This window comes from Bos mutus, chromosome 7 (assembly GCF_027580195.1).
Source record: "Bos mutus isolate GX-2022 chromosome 7, NWIPB_WYAK_1.1, whole genome shotgun sequence".
Lineage (NCBI taxonomy): Eukaryota > Metazoa > Chordata > Mammalia > Artiodactyla > Bovidae > Bos > Bos mutus.
Window position 1 is genome coordinate 59,756,830 of NC_091623.1, and position 12,953 is coordinate 59,769,782.

Genomic DNA, 12,953 nt, shown 5'->3' on the forward strand with positions numbered 1-12,953 from the left:
AATTCACTCAATATTTCTTTCTTGGCTATTACAATTATTGGTTGTTTTTCATAATTTTTACTGATAAACCTTTTGGCTTAAAGAGGAGTAAATGATAAAACAAGATTTTTCCCAGCTTTTAAATGTGCTATGTAAGCCTCAGCATTTAAGCACTTAATACGTGGTTCCCAGTGTCAGACAAATATTTATTAACATCCATACTTCATTGAGGGTTTCCCCAGTGGCTCAGAGGTAAGGAATCTGCCTGCAGAGCAGGAGACACAGGAGACTTGGGTTCGGTCACTTGGTCGGGAAGATTCCCTGGAGAAGGAAATGGCAACCCACTCCAGAATTCTTGCCTGGAAAATCCCATGGACAGAGGAGCCCATGGGTTTGCAAAGAGGCAGATATGACTGGGCAACTGAGCGTGTGTGCACACACATACACACATACACACACATACTTTACTGACAAACTATACTTCCGTTGTCTGTCTTTAAAAAGACTGAGAGCAAAAAGCAGCTTTCACATTTTTAAATAATTTTAAAATATAGAGTAAAGCAATCCAATCAAATTAATTAAATAAAATATGGAGTAATTATTTAGGAGAAACATTATTTCACAACACAAGAAAACTACCATGAAATAAAATTTTCGGCCTCCAAAAATAAAATTCAAATTTCAGCCTCCAAAAATAACATTTCATTGGCGCACAGCCACGCCCTTTTGTGGACTGTATGGCTTGTGGCTGTTTGGGAAGCTAAAAGGGCAGAGTTGACTAACTGTGACAGACTGTGTTTAAACTATTTGCTGCACGGCCCTCTAAGAAAAAGTTGCCAGACTCCTGCTCTAATTTTTCAACTCCTTTCCTCCAAACTTCCAGCTCTGAAGGCACAGAAATAGCCCTCCAGGTACCAAGACTTAGACTCTCGCCTCTTCTTCCAGCCCTCTGGATCCCCAGTGGACCCCCTCGCCTTACCCAGGCCAAGCCTGAGGATGGGGCAGATGGGTCAGCATATCAATCCCTGGCGCCCTCTAGTGGGCGCCATGAGCAATTGCCTCTTCAACCTCCCTCCCTGGCAGCCGACACCTCGCCGCCGGCCTGCCAGGTCTCTCTGCAAGTGGGAGGTTTATTTTGTGCGCCCTTCTGGCCCTGATTCAGCTCCCTGTCCCGGGCCAACGTCTCCAGGGCTACCCCTCCTGGAACCATGCTTCCACTCTCCCACATGCTTTACACACTAGAAGGACTCTGAATGAATTAAATCCCACTCTGTGACACTCTGCCAGTGTCAGAGATGTTGACTAGTTTGAATAGCATTGTGTTGTTACTTTCCAAAGCTTCCTGGTGCATGAACACACCATGTCTTAACTTGTGCTTTTTACCTGTATGTATGCCTTGCATCTGTGTAGAATGGCAGTTTTTCCTTCTGTTGTTGTTTTCGTTTTAATATTTATTTATTTTTTGGTTGCACTGGGTCTTAGTTGTAGTATGTGGGATCTAGTTCTTTGACCAGGGGTCAAACTCAGAGCCCCCTGCATTGAGAGCTTGGAGTCTTAGCCACTGGACCACCAGGGAAGTCCCTCCCCGGAAGTGTTTTGACCTGCATCATTTCAACCAATATCTGCAGGGACTGGCTGGTGTTTCACTGTGAAAACATAGAAGGTCGGAGGAGGTGATATATATATGCTCAGACTGACAGAGGATGTTGGCACCAAGGCGAGAAGAGACCCAGGTACAGTGGTGAGCTGGAGCTGGCTTCCTCTGGCTGGTGAGATTCAGTGACATCACAAGGGTAGCTTGAAACTGGCCATGGTTAGGGTATTTACACCACAGGAATTGTCAGGTGCTACAAATTACAGATTTTCTGTGTGTTTCATGTAAGGGAAGAGCTAGCCATTGCGTTTTGTGATGTGAGCCAAGCATCACCAGCATGGCAGCCAGGTAGGAAGATGGTCCTCCTGGGAGAGGGTATCCATATCAGTTGTGCCAGGGACTGTTTGGAAGATAAATCACTCTTCTTCAGAGCCTTCCTTTCTTCATCACTCATTCATTCATTCAATTCACTCATCAAATATTTATCAAAAAATTTAATATGTTTATTTATTTGGCTGCACCAGGTCTTAGCTGCAGCATGTGGGATCTAGTTCCTTGACCAGGGATGGAACCCAGGCCCCCTGCATTGGGAGCAGGGGATTCAGTTGCTGAACCACCAGGGAAGTCCCAAATATTTATCAAATATTACCTAAAGTAACAAGAGGGCTTCCCTGGTAGCTCAGATAGTAAAGAATCTGCCTGCAATGCAGGAGACCTAAGTTTGATCCCTGGGCCAAGAAGATCTCCTGAAGGAGGGCATAGCAAACCACTCCAGTATTCTTGCCTGGAAAATCCCATGGACAGGGGAGCCTGGCGGGCTGCAGTCCATGGGGTCAAAAGGAGTCAGACACAACTGAGCGACTAACACTCACTTTCACTTTTTTCAGTGTGATAAGACTTTACCCATTCCTTCTCAAATATTAAAATAATGCTTTGATATTTCTCCTAATAAAAAAAAAAGCAGTGATTATTTATAAAGTCCAGTACTTAACCTTTCCAAGATATCAGATGTGAGATATTAGACTAGCTTAATCCCTACCGCAAATGCAGCAAGTGTTTCTGCTATGCCTGTCATTTCTAGTAAGTCTGAGCTTGTTTTGGGGGTCTGCTGCGGAGGGTTGGAAAATGGTTTGTATATCTGATTGCCTTTTGACATCTCCAAGTGCGGATCTCACAAGCCTCCAAAATCCAACCTTGCTGACATCACCTTCCCTTCCTCCCAACCTGCTCCTCTCTCTGCCCTTCCTGTCTCCCTAAATGGAAGCTCCAGGCTCCCAGGGCTCCAGGTCAAAATGTGGGGTTGTCCTTGCGTTTTCTCTTTCCCTGACACCCTGACATCCATCCATCAGCAGTCTTGTCCACTCTGCTTCACTCTGTTCCAGCCACTAGGGCCTCCCTTCTGTTCCTCCAACACTCCAGGCCTGGTTCTGCCCCAGGGCCTTTGCATCTTTCTGTCCACCTCTAAAATCTTCCTGCAGGGACCTCCCTGGTGCTTCAGTGGTTAAGACTCCCCCTTCCAACCCAGGGGATTTGGGTTTGTTCCCTGGTCAGGGAGCTAAGATCCACATTTCCTTGGGGCCAAAAAAAAAAAAACAGAAGCAAAACTGTAATAAATTCAATAAAGACTTTTAAAAAATGTCCACATAAAGAAAGTCTTATTAAAAAAAACCAAAACCCTCTTTTTCCAGATCTCAATGGGGCACACTCCCAACTTTCTGTGCTTTTGCCCAGATGTCACCTTCTTGATGAGACCTTCCCTGTTGTCTTATTTAAAACCGTGACCTTTGCCCTGTTCCCACCTTCTGTGCATCATCCTTCCTTACCTCTGCTCTTTTCTTCCAGGGCGTTTAACCAATGTGGGACATGGTCTTTATTTTGCCTGTTTGTGGCCTATTTCTTCCCTCATCAGACTGTGAGCTCCGTGAGAGCTTAGTGCAGAGTAGGGGTTCAATAAAAACTTGTTGGGACTTCCCTGGTGGTCCAGGGGTTGGGAATCCGCCTGCCAGTGGATTCAATCCCTGGTCCGGGAGGATTCCATGTGATGCCAGGTGGCTGGGCCCTTGAGCCACAACTACTGAGCTCGAGTGCATGCATGCTAAGTCACATCGGACCCTTTGTGACTCCATGGACTATAGCTCCCACTGCACAATTTGAGAAAGTCTGCACACAGCAACGAAGACCCAGTGCAGCCAATAAATTAATGAAAATAAAATAAAATGAAAAATCTTTAAAAAAGAAAGGTTAAGATAAATAAATAATGATGGACCATTCAGCTACTACAATAGGGGAAAGGAATCTGGATTCAAAGCACATATGACATACAAAACTGATGAATTAGAAATCTAATTGCAAATTATAAATTTAATCGTAAGATGTAAAACAGGAAAATGTCTTTAAAAATATTTTTTGAGTGAATGAATGGTATAGTTGTTGAATGAGTGGATTATTTGCCTTCACTTCATGAGGAACATGCCGTGTTTATGCTGCAAATGCCTCCTTGTGGAACAGATGTTCCAATGCCCTAGACCAGGGATTGGCAAACCACAGCCCAGGACCAAAGCCAGCTCACCACCTGCTGTCATACTGTCTTCAAGTTAAGAATGAATTTTACTGAGGGAGGCTCAAGGCAGATGGGTATGTGTATACTTACTGCTGATTCGCGCTGTTGCACACAGAAGCCCACGTAACACTGTGAAGCAATTATCTTCGTGCATTCACGCATGCTCAGTTGCTCATGTCTGACTTGTGACCCCATGGACTGTAGCCCACCAGGCTCCTCCTCCAGGGGATCTTCCCCACCCAGGGAGGAAACCTGCATCCCCTGCATCTCCTGCATTGCAAGCAGGTTCTTTACCACTAACGCCACCTGGGAAGCATGAAGAAATGACCCTCCAATCAAAAATTTTAAAAAATGGAGAAGGAAATGGCCACTCACTTCAGTATCTTGCCTGGGAAACCCCATGGATAGAGGAGCCTGGTGGGCTACAGTCCATGGGATCACAAACAGCCGGACTTATCAACTAAACAACAACATAAGATGGATAACCAACAAGGGCCTACTGTACAGCGTAGGGAATCTGCTCGATGTTATGCGGAAGCCCGGATGGGAGGGGAGTTTAGGGGAGGATGGACACATGTTTATGTATGGCTGAGTCCCTTTGCTGTCCATCTGAAACTATCACAACATTGTTAGTTGGCTATACTCCAATATAAAATAAAATGTTTAAAAATAGTATTTTAAAAAAATACGCTACAGGAGTACACTGATAGCAAAAATCTCTCTCCTACTTGGGAGTTGAGAACTGACCTAGTTGTAATCAAAGAAATACTATAGAAATAAAAAATTTATGAATTTTACACTATTTAACTGCTTGAAAAAATTTTAAGAATGTTTTCTGATACTGAAAATTATATAAAATGCAAATGTCAGTGTCCTGTGGTCATACCCATTTGTCTACAGATTTTTTCAACAGAGACTGGCCCTCAAAACTGAAAATACTTATTATCTGGTCCTTTACAGAAAAAGTTTGCAGAGCCCTGTTCATGTGTCAAAGGAGAAAATCCTGTTGCCCAGGGGGATGCTGAGACCTACAGGGTTGAAATGAGCTTTCAAAGGTCCCCATGTTTCCTTTTTAAAAATACTTATTTATTCATTTGTTTGGCTGCATCAGGTCTTTCTTGCAGCACTTGGGTCATGCAGTATCTTTCATTGCGGTGCACAGGCTTAGTTGCTCCACAGAATTTGAGAATCTTAATTACCTGACCAGGGATTGAACCCATGTACCCTGCATTGCAAGGAGGATTCTTTTTTTTTTTATATATATATATATTATTGCAATGTTTCAGGTACGCAGCAAGGTGATTCAGTTATACATATACACATATATTATTTTTCAAATTATTTTCCATTATAGGTTATTACAAGATATTGACTATACTTTTCTGTGCTATACCGTAAAGCAAGGTAGATTCTTAACCACTGGACCACCGGGAAAGTTTCCCAGGGCCCCACGTTTCTGAGGGACTCTGCATTTGCTGAATTACCTGAACTGTGTCTCTGATGCTTTATAGGAAACAGAACTCAGACTGATGAAGCCATACCTTCAGAAACTGAAGGTCACCTGAGGTACTGTCCTTGAGAGACAAATCTGCAACCAACCATCTGATCTTGCCTAGCCCCAGAGATTTTTAATTGCCCCTGTAAAAAGAGAAGAAAAAAAAGTACTCGCTCTTTCTAGAAACTCTGAGTTTGGGACTTTGATCACAGTGATGACAACATCCGATCAGAACTCTATTCTGCTTCACTCCTTCTGCAGGCATTTATGGGCAGTCAGAAGCTGGCGGTGAAAGCAGCGTGCCCCACGGAGGCAGAAAAATTAGTTTCTGGGGGCTGCGGAGTGACTGCTAATGGGGAAGGGAAAGTTTCTTTTGGGGTGATGGAATGTTCTGGAGATAGATAGTTAACATAGCAGTGAGGGTTTCACAACACCGTAAATATGCTAGAAAATCACTTATCTGTATACTTAATTTTTAATCTTATTTATTTATTTTGGCTGCACCACAGGATCTTAGCTCCCAACCAAGGCTCGAACCAGCACCCCCTTCAGTGGAAGCTCTTATCCACTGGTAAAGTAAGGTAATGTTAGTCTCTCTCAGTTGTGTCCTACTCTTTGTGACCCCATGGACTCTAGCCTGCCAGGCTCCTCTCCCCATGGAATTCTCCAGGCAAGAATACTGGAGTTGGTTGCCATTCCCCTCTCCGGGGAATCTTCCCAACCCAGTACCACCAGGGAAGTCCCTGACCCACACATTTAAAAAATAGAGTGGATTTTTACTGTTGTATGAAAATTGTATACATTGTAATTAAGTTGAATTGGTTCATGGTGCTTTTCAGGTCTACTCTATCCTTCTACTTTTCTATATATTCATTCTAATTTTTGAGAGTTTGATATTGAAACTCCAACTGAAGATCTTAATTTATCCACTTAAACATAATTTTAATATAAAGTGAAACTATATAACTTAAATGGCTTCCTTGGTGGCACTAGGGGTAAAGAACCCACTTGCCAATGCAGGAGACCCGAGAGACACAGGTTTGATCCCTGGGTTGAGAAGATCCCCTGAAGAAGGGCATGGAAACCTACTCCAGTTTTCATGCCTGGGAAATACTATGGACAGAGAAGCCTGGTGGGCTATGCTCCATGGGGTCACAAAGAGCTGGACATGACTGAAGCAATTGAGCCCACAGGCATATGTAACTTTGTTCTGCATTCTCCAAGTCTCCTGTAAGTGTGTTATCAAACTTTCATAATTTAAAAAATAAAAAAGAAAGAAAAAAATAGAGTGCATTTTACATTGCATTTATGATGACTTAATAAAAATAAGTTATTTTAAAATAACTTTTAAAAATAATTAAAAAGGCAATACTATCTCTTTCTTACTAAGTAATAGTGCTATGAAATAAGTAAATAATAGTAAATAAGTAAATAAGTAAATAATAGTAAATAAGTAAATAAATTAAAACTCCTGCCCCAAATCACACTTCTTTTCTGTGTTCCCTCCTGATTCTTGTCCATCTGCATGGACTCTTTTTGCACGGCTATAAAGTAGATATCATGTTGACCATCCATTGGTCACGACATGGTACAATATCATTAAAAAAGAAAAACAACTCCAGGGCAGAGGGTGGGAGAAAGGGGTGAAGCGGGTCAAAAGGGACAAACTTACTATCAAAAAAAAAAAAAAGGGACAAACTTGTAGTTATAAAATAAGTCCTGAGGACATCACATACAGGATGGTGACTGAAAGTAAGAACACTGTGCTGTGTATTTGAAGGATGCAAAGAGAGGAGATCTTAAAAGTTTCCATCACAAGAAGAAAAAGAAAAACATGTGTGTTAACTGTATGGTGATGGATGTTAACTAGTCTTGTTGTGATGATCGCTTCTCAATATATATTTACATAAACCAAATCATTATGTTGTACACCTGAAACTAATATAATGTTGTATGTCAATTATATCTCAAGAAAAATACTAATATAATAAAAGAAGGACTCCCCAGTAGTTCAGTGGTTAAGAATCCTGCCATTGCTGGGAACCTGGTTTCGATCCCAGGCCCGGGGAAGATCCCACATGCTGTGGGCCAATTAAGCCCATGAGCCACAACTGTGAGCCCATGTTCCTAGAGCCCGTGCTCTGCAACAAGAGAAGCCACTGCAATAAGTCCTCCGGTGAAGCTAGAGAAAGCCCATGCGTGGCAACAAAGACACAGCACAGCCAAAAATCAATTTAAAAAAAAATAAAATGAGGTAAAAATAAAGAAAAAGGGAAAATGGAAAGGAAGAAGAAAGAAAGAAGGAGGAAGGGAGGGAGGGAAAGAAAGGAAAGAAAAGGAAGAAAACTCTAGGGATGGCATGTCAGAGATGAACCTCCATGCTTCTACACATATTAGCTACTTCCTGAGTCCCTGCCCCACCCCACACCCCTTCCTCTGTCTGGGTAGTTAAGCATCTGGAGCGATGCTGATGCAGGGCAGGATTACAAACATTTCTACTGAATGGAGTAACTCATGAATATCCACATTCCCTGGGGTAGGTCTTTACTTCTGGCAGGGAGTGGACACTCAGTACATGTTAGATGAATGAATGCACACAGCTCTGGTGGGGGAAGATCTCAGCTTGCCAAAGTGTAACAATAGTGGTAGGCTGGTCAGTGTTTAACAATCAGCTCTCTTGGAGGGGAATTTAGATACCTCTATATATCCAATATGGGGCTTCTCTGGTGGCTCAGCAGTAAATAATCTATCTGTGATGCAGGAGATGCAGGAGTCATGGGTTGGATCCCTGTATCGGGAAGATCCCCCGGAGGAGCGCATGGCAACTCCCTCCAGTATTCTTGCCTGGAGAACCCATGAACAGAGAAGCCTGGTGGGCTACAGTCCATGGAGTCACAAAGAGTCGGACACGACTGAAGTGATTAAGCATGCATATATCTAATACACATATAAAATACATGCATTATAGACATCTCTACATGTCGACTATATTACACATATAATAACATACATGCATGGTGGGTATTTATATGTGTAGAATACACATACATGTGTGTAACATACATGCATTGTGGGTTTCTCTATATGTTGAACATACACTACATGTATATAATATACATGTATTATATAATATACAACTTTATTATAAATGTTTTCAAAATAAAGGAGGTATAGGATACAATTTACAAGTAATAATCACAGGACTTCCCTGGTGGCCTGGTGGTTAAGAATCTGCCTGCCAATGCAGGGGATGGGGGTTCTATCCTTGGTCCAGGAGGATCCCACATGTCACAGAGCAACTACGCCCATGTACCACAACTACTGAGGCCATGTACCTTGGAGCCTGTGCTCTGCAAGAGAAGTCACCGCGATGAGAAGCCTGCGCATCACAATTAGAGAGTAGTCCCCGCTTGCCACAACCAGAGAAAAGTCAGAGAAGCAACCAAGACCCAGCATGGCTAAAAAAATTTTTTTAATAAAAGAAATGTTTTAAAAGAATGTCATATGAATGAAACAGTGCACCATGTTACTTTTTGAGACTGCCTTCTTTTGGTGACTGTAATGTCTGTGATGCTCACCCAAGTTCATGCATGTACCTATAGTGTGTTCCTTTTTGTTACTGAGTAGCATTCCATTGTGTGGAATTAATCCTCATTTTCTTTTTTCTTTTTAAACTTTATTTATTACTTCTTTTTGGTTGTGCTGGGTCTTCACCGCTGCCCAAGGACTTTCTCTAGCTGTGGCAAGCAGGGGTTACCCTCTTGCTGCGAAGCACAGGCTCTGGGGTGCGAGGGCTCCAGTAGTTTTGGTACACAGGCTTAGTTGCTCCTCGGAGTGGGAAACTTCCCAGAGCAAGAATCGAACCCGTGTCCTCTGCATTGTCAGGCAGATTCTTAACCACTGGACTACCAAGGAAGTTCTAATCTACATTTTCTTAATTCATTCTATTCACAGTTTGCTTGCTCGGTTTACCCATTGAAGGACTTTTGGGCAGTTTTTATGAATATTCATGTTCAGGATTTTGTGCGAACCTGAGCATTCTTTTCTCCTAGTAAACACCCAGAAGTGGGATTGCTGGGTCATTTGTGTGTTTAACTCTCTAAGAAACTGCCAAGTCATTTTCCAGAGGGGTTGGACTATTTTTGTATTCCCACCAGGAACACAGGAGGGTCCCAGGTGAACTGCAGCTTCACCAGAAGTTGGTATTGTCAGCCTTTTTTATTTTAGCCATTCTAACAAGCACAAGCTCCAGGAGACAGTGAAGGACAAGGGAGCCTGGCACACTGCAGTCCATGGGGTCATAAAGAGTTGGACACGACTGAACAACTGAACAGCAACAAGCATGTGGTAGTATCTCACTGTGGTTTTTAATTTGCGTCTCCCCAGTGGTGATAGGTTTCTAGCCATCTTCATTTTATAAAAGCAGTGTCATAAAATATCTTCTGTAACTTCCTGTTTCCAAGACTTTTACATTGTTGTTGTCATTTGTGAGTTTTGTTGTTTCGCCGCTAAGTCGTGCCCGACTCTTTTGCGACCCCATGGACTGTAGTCCACCAGGCTCCTCTGTCCATGGGACTTCCCAGGCAAGAATACTGGAGTAGGTTGCCATTTCCTTCTCCAGGGGAACTTATAGACCCAGAGATGGAACCCGGGTTTCCTGCATTGGTAGGCAGATTCTTTACCACTGAGCCACCGGAGAAGCCCAGTATTGGTGAATTTACTATTGCCTAATATTTCTTTAGGGGCTATACGGGAACATGTTTTTCCATCAGTGGCTGTTTCTGTTGCTTCTAGATTTTTGCCATGGAGAACATTAGTTCCACTCGCACTGCCATGTAAGAACTGTGCGCTAACCGATTGTGCCACTGGAGCTTCAGTGGAGGACATTAGTGTATGTGTTCCCTGGTTACACAAGGGCTTGTGCCTAGAGGTAGAATTGCTGGGTTGTAGGTAATCTAGATGGAGTTCAACTGCAGTATTCAAAAGGGTCAAGTCAGCCGTTCCTTCAGTTAATCCCTTGCCCAGGTGAGAGAGATAAAGTTCAGGGTGCATTCTGAGATAGGCAGCGTGTACCCATGTGATATTAATACTAAACTGTGCCTGAGCAAGATAAATGTCACTGTGGATTGAATCAACAAAGCTATTAGAAATTAATTTCCAGGATGGGGGAGGGGAGATTTCAGAGACCAAGTCTCTGTGACCAAGGAACAGATGTATTACGAAAGATGTGATTGGAACTGAAGTAAAGAGATAGGTAAGAGGGTGAGGTTACAGAACAAAATGTCCTCAGCAGGTCAAGATAGAGAAGGGGGTGGAGGTGACAGTCTGTTGTAATCGCAACAATAAAAGCTTGTGTTGCCTGACAAGGGCTGAGCATCAGGTGATTGGCAGGAAATGTGTCTGCTGAGGACAGAAGCATCCATTTCTTTCATTCAGATAGTCTATATTCTGAGCTTCCACCGTCCAAGGAGCTGGGCTGGGAGAGAGAGAGACAAATGCAACATCTTCCTTGCTTTCAAAATGTTCATAATGAGAAGGGAAAGGAGAGCAAGACAGAGGGGATGGGAATTAGAATACAGCAAGAGCCAAATGCCAGAAACAAGCAAGTGTATTGGGAATTCCAAGAAATAGGGAACTGGTAGAAATGGGGAGAACTGAAATTTTTTTGCACCGAGCCCCCAGCTAGGAATCGAGGAGAAAATTCTGCTCGTTAGAAAAGGTCTGATCTCTTGATCCTCCTCAAAATTGGGGATCCCTTGATCCACAATTTAACTCAGCCATAAAAAAGAATGAAATAATGCCATTTGGAGCCACATGGATGGACCTAGAGATGATCGTACTAAGTGAAGTCAGGCAGACAAATATCATATGATATTACTTATCTGTAGAATCTAAAATAGGATACAATAAACTTTACAAAACAGAAAGAGACACAAAGACGTAGAAAATAAACTTATGGTTGCCAAAGGGAAAAGGGGGAAGATAAATTAGGAATTTGGGATTGACAGAAATATACCACTATACATAAAATAAGCAACAAAGATGTATAGCACAGGGAAATATATTTAATATCTTATAATAACCTGAAATGGAAAATAGATTCATATACATATATATATAGATATTGTAAATCACTTTGCTGTACACCTGAATCATTGTAAATCAACTATACTTCAATTTAAAAAAAAAAGAACTGATTTATTGTTCTACTTGAAGGGCAGTCCCCAAAATACACATGATGGAGTATCATACAGCAAGGGAACAAACAAATTACTGTTACATGCAATCACATAGATGAATAACAAAAATATTTTGCTGAGCAAAAGAAGTTGGATACAAGAGCATGTACTGTACAATTCCATTTTCACAAAGCTTTAGAACATGCAAAACTAATCTCTGGGGATAGAAATCAGAATCTAGGATGCCTGTGGGGGAGTGGGGGGGCTTCAGCCAGCTTGTCCTGGCTCATAAGTGCCTTCCGGTACCATCCTTTCCAACTTCATGGTAGTTGGAAATTAGTCTTGGTGGGAATATACACACCACCGAAAATGACAAATACTGCAAATTAAAAACCAGCCTTTCTCTCTCTCTCTCTGTTCCCCCACCCCCTCCTATTTCACAAGCCCATTGTTAAACATTTACCAGCAGACTACTGCTGCTCGGGGCAAGGGAGATTAACTGAACAGGACACTGAGAAAACTTTCTGGACTAATGGAAATGTTCTGCTTCTTGTTTCCGGGAATGGCTTCACGGGTATATATAATTGTAAAAGCTTAAGGAATTGAACATTCAAGAACTGTAAGTTACAGCTCAATAAAAGAAAGACTATAGCCTTTCTTTTATATATAGCCTAAAATAAAATGGTAGAGAAATCACTTTGCAGAACAGAAGGACTCTGCAAACGCCCACATCTGGGAAAGGTCATGGTGTTTTTTGAAGCTAGATGGGCATTCTGAATTTTGAGTGAGTGACTGGGAATGGTGAGAGGCAAAATGAAAAAGGCTCAGATTGGAGAAGTGGAGGGGCAGGTGTGTCTGGTAGCAGTTTTCATCAGGGGAGGGATGGTTATATCTTTGTCTTTTTAAAGCATTGCCACATTTTGCAATTATGTTTATTTAGATTATGTAGCTATTTTTAAAAAACATTGTATCTCTCAGTGTCTATGGGGTCTAATACTTAAAAGGCTTGCAAATTAACTGTTAAAAGAATGACTGCAGGAACTTCCCTGGTGGTCTAGTGGCTAAGACTCCTCCTAGGGGTCCCAGGTTTGATTCCTGATCAGGGAAGGAGATTCCACATGCTATGAGTAAGACATCTTATGCAGC